The sequence below is a fragment of the Diadema antillarum genome, unplaced genomic scaffold (assembly GCF_040938485.1).
Source record: "Diadema antillarum isolate AM-2024a unplaced genomic scaffold, OU_Dant_1.0 seq00000203_RagTag, whole genome shotgun sequence".
Taxonomy (NCBI): domain Eukaryota; kingdom Metazoa; phylum Echinodermata; class Echinoidea; order Diadematoida; family Diadematidae; genus Diadema; species Diadema antillarum.
The window spans coordinates 1,072,073-1,087,106 of record NW_027271262.1 but is presented as its reverse complement, the minus strand read 5'-3'; the positions used below and the strand labels follow the sequence as shown (position 1 = coordinate 1,087,106).

The 15,034-nt window shown below is 38.4% G+C and overlaps 1 protein-coding gene across 2 annotated transcripts in view; it reads left to right on the top strand.

The window, feature by feature from the left end:
• The first annotated feature begins 709 nt into the window (after window positions 1-709).
• The window catches only part of LOC139728840 (USP6 N-terminal-like protein), a 121,310-nt gene continuing 106,985 nt past the window's right edge, over window positions 710-15,034 (top strand). Inside the window, exon 1 of one of the 2 annotated variants that reach the window (XM_071639777.1) lies at window positions 710-777. The gene's annotated coding sequence lies outside the window, so the exon portion shown is untranslated. Of the gene's footprint in view, window positions 878-15,034 lie in introns of both variants that reach the window. The other variant, XM_071639776.1, reaches the window with a different exon arrangement.

Sequence of the window (15,034 nt, the reverse complement as noted above, 5' to 3'; positions counted from 1 at the left end):
TTATATTTTCCTTATATTGTTGTACGCATGTGACATCTAAGTTATTCATACACTGCAGTAGTCTTCTCATCCAGCGGGTACTGCACAAAAACTTCAAAAATTCATAACTTTTGAACGGATTGTCTGATTTTCCTCAAACTTTCACTGATGTGTTCTACTAATATTGCTACATTCTCTCAATCCTTATGTTTATGAAGGTGAACTTGTCCTTTAAACCATAACTGCAGACGGTTAATTAGTCTGGCAACATTTTTATTATAACTATTGTTCACATTTTGTGTATCTAACAATATTTAACATTGTTTATACGGATTCAAATTTTTACAATGGTTGTTTCTATCCCAAACTCACATATTGACCTATTTTAAAGCACTAATGCTGGGTTTTTGTTTCATCTGCAAATGGTAAGATTATGCCTTTTTTCTTCTTCTTCTTCTTTTGACCAGTAGCATCATTTAGAGCTGAATATTTTTTTTTATTGTGTTTTCTCTTCCTGTTGATTCTAGCACCGTCGTTTTAGGTTTAGCCTTAATTTTGTATCTTATGTAGGTTTAGAGGAAAAGCATGTTGACTACTAATACATAACTGCTCGAGTCCAGTGAAGAGACCTTATGACGTCATTACTGCGCGAACAAGCGTGAAAACGACTGTCATGTCAAAACTAACAAATATTTTGGTCACGTGACTCTTCAGACAGTCAAAGGTGTTTCCAATATGGCTGCCTGCTGTTGAGCGCTTCGAGAATTATGCGATGATAAATGCGGATACTGATGAAAGGTATGACTCATGATGGTAATTTGAGGCTATTCGTTTGGATATACGATACTTGTTATGACTCGATCCGAGTGTTCAGCAGATATACGTCGAGTTCTCCGTGGTAAGTGACATACCTGAAGGATTAAATTTTGCAATTTGCCGTAAAAATTCCAACGAAAGGCGACCTCGATCGGAATGAATGGGACTGCCGTGCCAGTGCTTGTGCACTGTTGAATGTGGGGATACCGTGATGTGGTGGGCCGTGGCCTGTAATCTTTATACGGCCACTGCTGCACTGATGAGCATTGGGATGAGAGTAGGCTTTATAAAGAGAATCAGTCTAACGAGTTAGTCTACAATTTGTAGGTCTAGTCTAGGCTTAGAACCTACTAGATTTACTACGTTCTAGATAGAGACTGCTTTTCTAGTAGTGTTAAAACATTCATTGGATTGGTGACCACGTCAACACAATGGAGTCTTTTCAAGAATAGACCAATAAATCTGCCTCTTGACGTTGTTGAGGTTTTGAATTTTCTTCAGTTTGTCTCCCTCTAAAACAAATGAAATATGTAAAGGTCGCAACTGCTGATCTGTGATTCAACAAACATGTCAGAACCACGGGACTTGAACCTGTCATCTACCTCTCTCCGCGCTCCGGGCAGCGACACTACCACCAGGCTACTCCTGTCAAAGTGGAAATTTTTGTGGTGTGGAAATTCTCGCACATTTTACGCAACCAAAAGCTAGCGCAAAAATGAAAGCACACAAATAATTTTGCTTGCCATATATTCCAGTAGTTAATGTCCTGATTCTGTGGAATTAAAAACACGCGAAATCCATCTTACCCGGCCGAGCGCAAAAATATCCACTTTTACAGTAGTATCTATACCCTGGCTAGTTGCCAGCAGTGACACGATGTCGACGATGAACTTGGATTCTAACGTTAGATCTAACTACCAACAAATTAATACCCAAGCTCTGAGATTCCAACATTGTTATGTCAAGTAGTCCAAGGCGGACAAGGCATTTATAAATGCGAGAGAACATTAAGTAGAGTAACTGCGTCAGTAAGCGGCCGTACAGCCGTTTGCGGCAGGTACAACATACACGGTAATATACCGCTAAACACAGCACTGCACTGTTACATGCACACTACACATATACTAACACACTAGCAATCAACAAAAACCAACCGATAAAATGGGCACAATCTCTGACGAAAATGAAATTTTCTCACCGAAAGGACAACATATCGCATCCAAAATGAAATTTTCGGTACTTCTTAACATAACAGTTAAGAAACAATGGTCCAAGAAACTGGATTTTTTGTCGTTTTCTCGATGTTCATGGATTTTGAAAACACATCCTCACGTAAAATAGAACTTTCGCGAGCCGATGTGGGCCGCCATTTTTTTCGGAAAGTGGATGTTACCATCGAAAAAAAAACGGGAAAAACACAAGAAAGACATCAACAACACCGCCAGAATTGCGATCTTGTTTGCGGCCAATGCATGTGCGCACGCTATTTTCATGTGCTTTCGCAATGGGAATTGGCGCTTACGCAATGTTCGCGAGACATGTGAAGGCGTTTCAGCTAAAGATCGCGGAGCACGCGCGTATTGCATAGGGATTGTACATCGTGCCGCAAGCAGAAATACTACGTCGCATATCGCCCTTATCGGCGAAAATTGTGCCGGGTTTTGCCCTGGTAAATCATGAAAACTGCGTTGGTCAATGGTTAATTTCTTTTACGAAAACAATTGCGTTAATGAATAATCTTGTCTATGATATATGAAATGGTTGAAAATAATTTGCCTGATTTGTTTACAAGTTGGAAAAACCCTGAACAATGCTTAAACTGCCGCAAACGGGATATTTTACTCTAGAGCTGGGTGAAGGTTGAGGTTTTGAATTTTCTTCAGTTTGTCTCCCTCTAACAAATGAAATTTGTAAAGATCGCAACTGCTGATCTGTAATTTAACAAACATATCGGAAAAAGGAACCACAGGACCCAAACCTGACATCTACTACTTTCCGGGCAGCGACACTACTAGGCTATCCCTGGTTGCTGGCGTGACACGATGAACGTGGAACAAATACCCAAGCTTCAAAATTCCGACATTGTCATGTTAAGTTGTCCAAGGTGGACAAGGCATTTATATATCCCCCAAAAAATGCAAGAGAATATCAAGTAGAGGGGTGAAGGTTGAGGTTTTGAATTTTCTTCACTTCAGTTTGTCTCCCTCTAACAAGGTTCGAGTCCCATGGTTCCTCTTTTCCGACATGTTTGTACTTGTCGGAAACTGGTGAGCATGACTTGTTCCTAGGGTACAATTTATTCATCAGTCTTTGATGCATCAGAAAATGTATCAGTCTAGCATTCAGTCAGGTAAAAATCTAGTAATTTAGACGATAACTGAAACGCTTGTGATTTTAACTGTCAGCTGTCATTTAACAGGATTCATTGAAAAACAAGCCACATACTTTCAAAATCCATGTTTCAAGTAACCCTTCCACGAAAGGCATCTCTCTTTTTTTTTTTTTTTTTTTTAACTGATGCAAATTGTATCACTGAACATGAGCTTTCTGTGGGCAGAAATTCATACATTTACAGTTTGTGTCATTAATGCAGGATATGGAACATCAAAATTTAAGTGATTATTACTTAAATTTGTATGATTTCTACTAGTGCTTTTTTGCCACCTTTTAGCAATTTTCTGCACTGACTTCCCCTTTGAGATACATATTTATGTAAGCAATGTGTGCGTTGTACACATTTCTTGCAATGATGCACACTGAAGCAAAGTTTCAAAGTAGCTTCACAAAGCCCATGTAGCTGAATATGGTATTGCACATTTGCAAATACAGTGTACAAGTATAAGGAGAACCAATAATACAAGGAGTTTTCCAGTTTGAGATGTGTCTCTCACAGTCATACACGTCTATGCTGTCTCTTTACTTGACCTTTGAATATTTCTGATTACCTATGGGTTGTGACAGGTAATTGTAAAAGGGCTCAATTTGAAATCAGCAGAGATCACAGCTACAGGGTTTTTCTACACCTCTGGACGTGTGAATTGTGTGGGCTGTCGTCAATCCACCGCCCCAGATTTGGGCGAGTTGTATACATTTTTCTGACAAAGAAAGGTTATCACTGCCAAATTTATGGTAAGTGGTAGCTAAACATTGATGATATTTTTACATCTAGAGTGACTAGTAAAGTAGTTATTGGATAGTCGCTGTACCATGTTCACAAATACAGACCTGTGTATGTAGAGGTACTTGTACAGCACTGTCACAAAGCCATTACACTGTGGATACATGTAGTATAAGGTCTGCTGTTGAAGTGATGTTGGTATTTTTATGGTAAGCAATATTAGGAGTATTGATCCCGTGTGTAGTATTACTAATGCGGGTTATCTTTAGAATGAAATAATGTAGCTTGTACATGTTCAATTGTATGTTGACTGATGTTGGCTAATGCCAAGATACAATTTAGGCTCTATTACAGTGGAACATCATTATAACGAGGTCTGATTTAGCAAGATATAATGAGGTATTTTTACAAGTTCCATTCTGTTTATATTATGTCTTTATCCCTGATATAATTGTGTACCCAATATAACAAGGAAATTTCAGTCTTGGTCTAGAGAGTTATAAACATACAATCTGAAACAAAAGCAAAGACATACAAATCTACACTATGTACTATGCACCATGTACACAAGTAGAATGTCCATGTGAAAGTAAGGACAAAATGTTTAGACTTCTACATGCGCTTGTAAGTTGTACCTTGAATCCTGAATTACACCCACCCAGTTGGTATCACCACCTGAGTACCTTGCCACTGCCATACATGTACGTGTATATCAGCTTTGAATCAGAATGTTTTGAGGTTGTTGTTGTTTTAACCACTAGGGTTGTGTAGGCCCACTGCAGTAATTACAGTTGTATATTACGGTCGAGCGATGATGGAGAGGACGGATATGTATACTGTTTAGTATAATATTAATGTTTTCATTGCTGTCTACTGGTATGAGGGTCATACAGAAATTGACATAGATCTACTGTATGTGGTCACACAAAATAGTCGTTCATCCTTCTGAGAACTTCACTCTGCCAACATAAAAATTAACTGCTGACCTTACAACGTATGTTTGAAATGGCTTAGTGTTGCGTATGTACTGTACATCCTGAGTCGTCTGAAACTCAAGAGGAAAGATTTACAGGACCATTATGAGGATGTTGCGGGATTGTTCATAGTAATCCTGTATGAGTATTTTTCAATCACTGATCTGGCACAGTCGGTAGCACGTCTGCCTCTCAATCCAAATGACCTGCGTTCGATTCTCAAGTTTTTAGCTGGGCGATGTTGTGTGTAATCATACCGTCCCCTTCTAAGAGACAAAATGCTCTGTCCCTCAGATAAGACAGAAAATGGAGGACCTGTGCGTTAGAGAGGCACAAATCATGCACGCAAAAGATACTGCGTCATTCATTCAATCATCACAAAGAGCATGGTGCATAACCTAGTGAAGTGGTCCAGCCTCACATCCAATTGGTCTGCATGGAAGATCAGGTAATGCAGCTGAATATGGGCTATCTGTGTGTGGCTATCTTCTCATATGAAAAAAAATTGAAACAAACAAAATCACTTTATTATCAGTTAATCAAATAACAACAATAAATCAGTCTCACCAGTCAATAATGCTAATATTTACACAAGAGAAATCTGAATGGGCATGATCTATGCAGCATATTTTGGCTCTTTGTGTATTCAGAATTAAAGGAACAAATGTTGTCAACATGTGTACATGTACATGTTAGTGTAGATGTGTGTACGTACAATTTGTACTTTGTAGCATGTACCGGTACATTGTACATACGATGTACTTTTACAATGTAGTATAATATACAAACCTGTGTACTGCTTGTAGTAATATCAGGGTTCGAAATTGGCGATGGTCCGCTGACCATTGGCCACCCAAAATCATGTCGGACTAGCTAAAAATCATAAAATTCTGAAGTAACTAGTCCGTCTGGCTAGCCAAAATATTGCTTCAGTGTCAAAATTGATTCTAAGTAGTCCGCCTGGCTAGTTAAAAAAAAAAGTTAAGTGCGACCCCTGAATTCTGTATTTATAGTCACATGCTCACTTCGGTGACATAACACATGCAGTAACTGTTTAAATGTAGAATTTGTTTGCATAACATTTATGCTGTGGACACTAACATTTGTAGATAACATTGTACGTTGTGGATGTACAGCTGTATACAGTGCCTACAGTAGAGCAGCATGATATTTGGCATGTACAAAATTGTATGGCAAGTTATACGCTACAGGTGTATAACTGGAAAATATGATATGTTTACATCGAACAGTTTGTCTCAGTGTGCGAAAAGATGCACCATGTGATATGTACACTGTATGTGGTTCTCTGACGGTTGATAGTGATTAATAATCACCAACAAGCAGCCCTGCAATGCCTTAGAAGTTGGATGGAATCTATTCAATGAGTTGTTTCTTTGGTTATGCCACTACACATACAGTGTATCAACGTCGTTTATAGTAGAGTGAATGTACAGGTATGAGATAATGATCTTGTGGATGTATACAAGGTACGGTACTGGCATGTACTACATAGGTTGTACATTGTACACTTTGTACATGTACAATGTACAGTATGTATAGGACTATGATACACAAATCAGTGCAGGACTGTACTACACATCTGTACATACAGTTGTACAGCTGTACATGTGTAACATAAAAAAACAGTACAATATTCTTGTGTACAATGTGTGCCCATGCAGCTGTAACTGTAGTAACTACATGTAGGCTGTTTCTATGATGAAAATCATTCTACAATGTACAATGTACCACAGTCTTCTTCAAGCATTACGTTAATGCAGAATCGGCCCATACAACAGTATTGAAGCCAGGCATGATTGATGATGTGTTCAGCCTACTTACAATGTACATTCATTTTTTTTTTTTTTTTTAATGATGATGAAAGGGAAGAGTTTCAAAGTACCCTGTGCATGGTCTTTAAAGGGACCAATCAGTCTGTAGTCTTGTTACTAGGATAAACTGGGTATTGATAGACATGTACACTGTACTCATGTCTTATGTTCAGCTGGAACCTGCTTCCGGGATTGAATTTCTTTTCAAGCGGGGATTACATTATCTTAACATACAGTCCTTCACATTGTATTTTGTGTAATTATATTTGTTGTTTTATATATTTGTTTCATTTTTTTTTTCCTGAGCTTTCTTTCGATACCAGTTTTGATGATGCATAGAGTTCTCGATTAAATGTGCCTGTATAACATGCTGGTTGCCCAATTTCATTTAGACTTCTCATTTTATATTTTATAAGAATAAAAAATGTTGAAGTAGAATTAACACAATACCCTTCAGAATCTGATGACTAAGAAATTACACAATTAGAGATCTTTCTCTCACTAAAGATGCATGAAAGAAAAACGATGTTTCATTCATTTATAACAGTCGTGGCAATGACTGTATAAACTTATATATTTGTAGCCATTTTTTATTTGCTTTGTTTTTGCATTAAAGTATAGAAGGTTGCAGAAAACTTAGTTCTAATCATTGGTTTCATACTTCTAATTGAAGTACAGTAGTTCCTCTAAAATTTGAACAAATGTGTACAAGGTGTGGTGAACATGTATTCAAGAAATGAAGTGTATACAGCAAACACACAAACACACACACAAATGAGCTTTATTATAAGGTGTAAATCTACAATTACATGTATATATACGCTACTGCAACTTGGTGAAAATGAGCCTCTTGAAAAGTTCTGTTCAAGACATGCAACATTGTGTGGGTTTGCAGGATTATGACCTTTAAAAGTACAGCACATGTGTCAGAGTCAGAGGATTCAGTAATTTTTCTCTCTCTTCTTTTTTTCTTTCTTTTTTAATACCGATTATGTACTGATTGGCTTGTGATCGCATCCGTACATGTGTATTTGTAGCTCATCCACTGTGGCTCTGGGCAGGTGCGCTCGATGTTGCATGTCCGTCACAGTCTCTGCCACCCCTGCTGACATTGCGTATTTGTGCGTCGCGCCATTCTGTCAATAAGGCATTATGTTGGCACAGTTGGTGTCAGAATTATTAAGCTATAATAAATAACATGCTTCTCCTTTGGAGCCCTACAGGCTGTACATGTACATTGTATGTGTTTGAATATCACATTTTTGAGACCCACTGTGACGATGGATCGCTGTTACATAGCCATGAAATTGTGTTCAAGAAACAAGGAAGTTAAAGCTAACTTCACAAAGTATGAAAAGGTGTCTGAAGTAGAGGTAAAGGATGTATTGAAATGAAGGAGAACAAATTGAAAAGGGAAATGTTTGCTAACATTTCTCACATTTGAGGCCCATGAATAAATATGTACACTGTACATGTTGGTCCGGTTTAATAGAGCTGTAGATAGTACTGGGGTCATTGCAGGAATTGTAGATTGATTTTTTTTTTCATTGTTTATACTTCAATGTGCAAACATCTGCCTTCAAGGGTTTCTAAACCTTGTTGATAATGGTTTGTTTCACATTTCCCTCAATGTTGATATCCCTGCATCCAAACCAAAACCAATCTTTAGTGAAAGGACACCACACATGAGAGTAAAATGACCCAAGTTTCTTGTACATGTGTATCTGCCATTACGACCTACATTACATCTAGCTGTGATTTCATTTTGAAGTCATTTTAAGTGATTTTGGTGGAATATTTTAAAGAGTACGTGTACATGTATGAGCATCCTCCTTTAGTTGTACAGCTGTAGTCTGAAGTACAGTATGATCCATGTGGTATGAGTACACTTCCTCAAGCTGAAATACAGATCCCTTGTACAATAGGATGATAGTGGAGAAAAAGGCAACATTTGGATTGATTGCAAACGTTTGATAGCATGATTTGACATAATGACTAAAAATTCCATGACTATTCTAATGGCGGTATTAGTCATCTATTAACATAATGGCTACCTTGAAGTACACCTGAACATGTACATTATGCATGACATAGAATATTGTAGTTGTGACATCCACATGATAATTAGGATGTTACTGCTATGATGCATGATGTACACAGTAACCTACACTTGTACATTGAACTAATAGTATGTAACATGAAATTTGAGTAATTGCATGTACCGGTATCTTGTTCAGAAAACTATTTTTGATTTCTTCCTGACTCTGTCCAAGATACATGGGTACATATATCAGCATACGTACACCCTTTGAGACAGTGACTGCAGACTCTAAGACCCCGTTTACAGTGCGAGGCTCGGCCGCGGCTCGGCCCAGCCCAGCTTCAGTGTAAATGCGCAAAAGGCCAAATGTGGGGCCAAAATTGGCCTCGCATTTGGCCTCGCTCTGGAGGTGGTCTCGGCCGCGGCCGAGCCCGGCCTTTTCTCGGTGTAAACGCAAACTGGGCCAAATGTGCGGCCAATTTTCGTCTGCCTTCCAAACCCTCTGCCCGTACTATTTCGCTATTCAGGATATTAACCCCCTCGACGTCGAAAACTAGTAAAGTTGAAGGTGGTTTTGTCTTGCAAAGGATTTTTCCTTCGGCAAAGGCCTTTGCCCGAACGGCGACTTCGTCGCCACGGAATCCAGTTGGCAAAGGGTCTGAAAACCAGACTATACCAAATTGCGTTTGTTTACAAGCAGAGCGCCACTACGACAAAATATGGAAAGGTTTGAATTAAAAACACGGCCGAGCCCGGCAGTGTAAACGGACAAAATTGCGGGGCTCGGCCTCGCAATTGAGGCTGGGCTCGGCCACGGCTCGGCCCAGCCCCGCACTGTAAACGGGGTCTAAGTCATGCAATTTCAAAATGAGCCAAATTTTGGTCATTTTGTTGGAGAGCAATGATGATTTTTCATGACATCTTTTTGTGCCTCCCCTCTTTCCCCTCCTTCACACACCAAATTTTGCCCCCCCCCCCCCCATGGTATTCTAGTGTGAACTGCAGTGCATGCTGGCAAGTTAACCCAAATTATATACAATGTGTGGATTGAATGAATGCAGCAATATTAGTAGAATGCATTGATCATTGAAGTTTAAGGAAAATTGTACAATCCATTCAAAAGCTATGAAGTTTTGGTACAGCTAGAGCTCAGTAACAAGAACAAAGGTTTAAGGAAAATATGAAGGAAATTTAACAGACATGTACCATTTGTATATCTTCATTTTTGTAGCATGTAGAAAGCACTTGGCTTACATTGTACTTCTTCAAGAAAGTACATGTAGTACGGGGAATGATCACGTTACCATCAACATTGTACAGTGTAATATGTCAGTAACAAATGGAAGAAATGTGTGTAATAAAATGCGAAATTTTGTAGAATTATTATTATATTATCGTCCATGTGTGATATCACATATTGTTTTATTCTTCTGGATCTTCTCCAGCAATGCCTGTACCAAAACTTTAGAAATTCATTTCTTTTTAACAGATTGTCTGATTGTTTGTTTTTTTCCCGCAAATTTCACTGATGCGTTTCAATAATATTTCTGTATTCACTCAAGCCACATATAGTGATATGTTTGGGTAGCTTTTCCCTTTAACGTACTATTGAAGTACAGTGTCACACGAGCTCAGAGCATGTGTCGGGCCTTTGACAAAGGAAAACCGCCAAAGTCAATACCATCTCCCATATCTGTATCACTCTCACATACATGGAATACTTGTGAACGGTGGATCGGCGTGAATCAGTGTGACGCGTGTTGGACTGTAGTCGCCCTGAATAGGATTGTCTCTGTTATGCCCCCGTACTTTTGCTAAATCTAACATGGAGAGTTTTAACTAAAATTCTCTTGACATGGCATTGACTGCAACTAATGGTATAATTTTATAAATAGATATTATTTCAGAAATAATGATATCATACATCTTCCTTGAGGAAATGACTATCCCAAACTTCAGATATCAAAGTGTACATTTGCCAATATGTACTTGCAACTGGTGTAAATCATCATGATACACAATCGAAACAGAGTGACACAGCAGTAGGACAGATTGTGGTTAATGCTTTCTGGTTGGACTTCATACGATCCGCAAGAGTAATTGCACTAATGTGCATGTTTCAGTGCTGTATATTGTTGTCCCATAGTGTTTAGATTAGAACTGTATGTACTCCTAAAGGCATTAAAAAAATGAACAAAAACAAAAACAAAAGAGGAAGTGCAGTCCTGATCTGTTTTTCTTAAGATGAATAATGATAGCGTGATTTCAATGCTGTGGTATATGTCAAATCCCCGTGCCTGGAATTAGAACTGGCAACGGCAAAGGAGAAGGAGTTAAGAGAATGAGATGGCAACAGAAGGGTCTGTGGTTTCTTTTTTCTTTTCTTTTCTTTTTTACTACTAAGTACATGAATCATGATCACTTCTCATGCCCAGGAGTCACATATTCATCTTAAGCACGGGTAAACAGCCTCCGAAAAATGCTCGAAAAGTACAGCCCCAATGAGTGAAAGGGAAAGACCACATTTAGTGGTTACATCGATACTGTGACACCCACATGTTGACAGGCAGGCAAAGGCATTGCGTGTAGTATCTCATTGCAAAACAAGTTGCCGTCTCCATTCTTGTTAATTTCAGATACTTGCGGTATTAAAGCTGCTGATAAAAAGAACGAAAATGATAAAGGAAACATGATTTTTTTTTTTGATATCATAACTGCAAGAATGTTCCTTGTTATGTAAAAAGTGAGATACAGTACGTGTTATGTACAATGTACATGTACATTGTATCACTGGAAAGGCTTTTTTTTTTTGCTTATCTGATGATGGACTTTAATGTATGTGATGATATGATAATGCTGGGACGATTTAAATGATTTATTTAGTGATGGTGATGAAATGATGATGATGGCAGTGATGATAATCTATTATAAAGAGTATATCAGTCATAGCTTGTCTGTCATTTGTCCATTTCAAATGGTATCTTTTTCCCATCCAAATATCATAACCTCTCCATCTCTTTATCTTATAATTTGGTTCCTTGCATTTTGGAACTCCTTGGAGCAAATATTCCTTTAATGATGCACACTACAAATATATGTGTATAATTTGAAGCTTGTTCATTTTGACAGAGCATGTTGCAGGTCATGCAAGATTGCATTGTAAGCACGTACAGGTACAGTGTGTACACAAGTGATGGCATTGTTTCCAATGTATGCTACCATTTACAAACGTGTATGTGAAGGTTAGTTATGCACAAAACACATACCGTTATAGATACTGTACAATAGGATAAGTTTACTGCCAGGAATGGTGTATTGACTTTGCAACATTTGTCTAATTAGATTATGTACATGTATGTATTTGTATGTGGCCACTTTGTGTTCTTACATTGTTATGTCCATTAGAGTAATGCACCATAATCTCCTCTTGCACTTCTTCATGTCATACACCGTGAACACTGTATGTGACCCCCCATTGATGGTAGTGATGATGAGGGTGGTAATGATGAGTAGGTAAGGGGAGGGCTTCTTCTGCCAGGCAGACAATAGCCATTAACCTCAACTGTTTTTTTTCCCCCGCTGATTGACATGCATGTTTAGCTTGCTTTAGTGGCCTATCAGGGCAGATGTCCTCAAAACTGTTTGGAAGTGCATTGGGAAGACGTCAACCCCCCCCCCCCCCCCCCCAAGCAAAAGCATCACATTGGCTATCTTATGGGACAGTGATATTGTTGTATAGTAGTTTTTGTTTTTGTTTTTTGTGTAGCTGTCATCATGACAAAGTTAGGGAGAAGTGGGGGGGGGGGGGATTTACACCGTAACCCTCTATGAGATGCTGCGTGCCTACAGTGTACTCTCTAAAATCATTGTAAATAGCATCCATCCATGTGTGTGAGATACAATGTGAAGAAATGTGTCTCCCATTTTAAATATAATCCCTGTATCAATCTGCAGTTTGCCTATTTAAATTGAAACACACTTGGATGTTTTATGTGGTTTACTGCTTCAGTCAGTGAGTCTTCCAAAGCTTGACTTTGTATCAAGGAAATACAGTGTACATGCTTGAGGGTTGGTTAAAATGCTCAAAACAGTGAAGTGAGCTTTGTGTTAAAAGTGCATAGATACAGGAAAAGCATTAATAGGGTGGAACACAGTGGTAATCTCTTTGTGGTATGTATTGGTGCCACAAAGGCTTCCTTGCATATGTAGCACATACAGTATCCCCTATTTAGTGACAGATATTTCTAAAAGGGTGCATGGGGAAATGAAAGAATATGATGCTCGCATGACCTTTAGATTTGCGAGAATTTACCTAAATTGATACACAAAACATAGAGCAGATGTTTCTACGCTGTAGTAGAGGAGGTAAATGTGATGTCTAAGAATTACGAATATAGTTTTTCACATTCAGATTAATTAGTCATTCACTTCAATATGATTTAGCCACAGAAGATAGTTCTGTTATTATATTGCATTTGATGAAAAGATGCTATAATGATACAGTTGTGATGTAGTCAAAGTGTTATATGTAATGAAAGCTTTAGTATTTAAAGGAAGAGCATAAGTTTGAGCTGCTGCAATCCACGAAGAAAGTTAGATGATTATCCCACAGGCCTTGAAATAGGATTTTGGAGGGGCAAGGCCATTTAGAAAAGGGCACTTTTTCCAAGAGGCCAGCCATGAAAGGGCACTTAGGTCAGTCAGAGGGGCACCAAGGCCACATTGAAAAGGGCATGTTGGGTGTTTTTTTAAAGGGTGATTTTTGCGACGTTGCAAGAATTTTATGTTTTTTTTTTCATATTCTAACAACAACCCCCCCCCCCAAATACATAATATATATACAGTCAACCTCGCGTAAGTCGACATAATCGGGACTGAGCAAAACACGTCGACTTACGCGTAAGTCGACATTTTGTCGACTTATAAATGAAAATTAATTTCCTCTGTACAGAGTAAGATTTGGATCACGATGCAGATCGCTACCCATATATCTTACTCCTTTTGCCGCCAAAACATGCCTACTGACATGAGCAACAATGATGTTTTAGTTCATGCATAAATCTTGCGCGGGTTAGTAACGACGACAACGCACAATTCCCAAATCTCTAGAGAGATTTTGAGAGAGCGGGATCGGAAACCTAGGCCCGTTTCTAGACACTTAACGTTTTAAACTTGATTTGAAATATCAAAGGCAAATTCCCCAAAATTGAATTAAACTTTGCGATTTAAATTCAAGTGCGTTGCTGGGAAGATATGCGTGTGATTTCGCATGATTCTGTCGAGATTATTTTTCAGTGCCGACTGAGTTGAAATATGTGTGATTTTCCTTCCCTAAGTCGCCATATTCGTTCTGCTCCGATTCGCAACATTATAACTACCGCTCTGTACGGCGCGGGCCTGTCTGAAATAAGAAGAAGAAAAGTTTGTTCATCCGAAAACGACATCTTTCGGACTACTATAACCTCCGTAAAAACAAACCTCTTACCATTGTCGGACTAATTTAACTTTGGACTGAGATTTAAAACTTCGGCATAGCGAACTTTAACAATAATTCGTTATCATTTTTTTCATTGACACTTTGTGAAGCAGCATGCGTTTCGGTAGTTTGAAACGTGTAAATGTTGCGATGTCTTTCCTCTGCAAGTGCAGACTAAGTTCGGTTACGGCGAAAGTTCCGTTACGAAATAAGAAATAATGCGAGCCTTTTCAACAATAACGCACTTCCGTACATTTTTATGCGTTTAAACGCAGTTTCTAGTTTCGGACAAGAACCGCAAGTCTTTTCTGCAACGCTCTTGCGTTTTAAAAACAGATTCGCATTTGATTTTTAGAGTTGCGTTTAAACGCAATTGAGTTTAAATTTCATACAATTTTCTAGTTTTGTGTTATTATCAAACGCAAGTCTTTTCAGCGTTCCGTGTGATTTGATGGGCTTGTATTTGATTTTCAGAATTGTGTTTAATTTTTAATTTTGCTTACGATAAGTCTTTTAAACAATAACACACTTCCGTAGATGTTTAGAGATGCGTTTAAACGCAATTTCTTATAGTTTCTTACAAAAACCGCAAGTCTTCTCTGCAACGCTCTTACGTTTGAATACACCGTTACGTGATTTGATGGACTTGCATTTGATTTTTAGAGTTGCGTTTAAACGCACTTGAGTTTAAAAAAAAGGTTCCCTTCAATTTTCTAGTATCGTGTGATTATCAAACGCAAGTCTTTCAGCGTTCCGTGTGATTTGATGGACTTGCATTTGATTTTTAGTGTTGCGTTT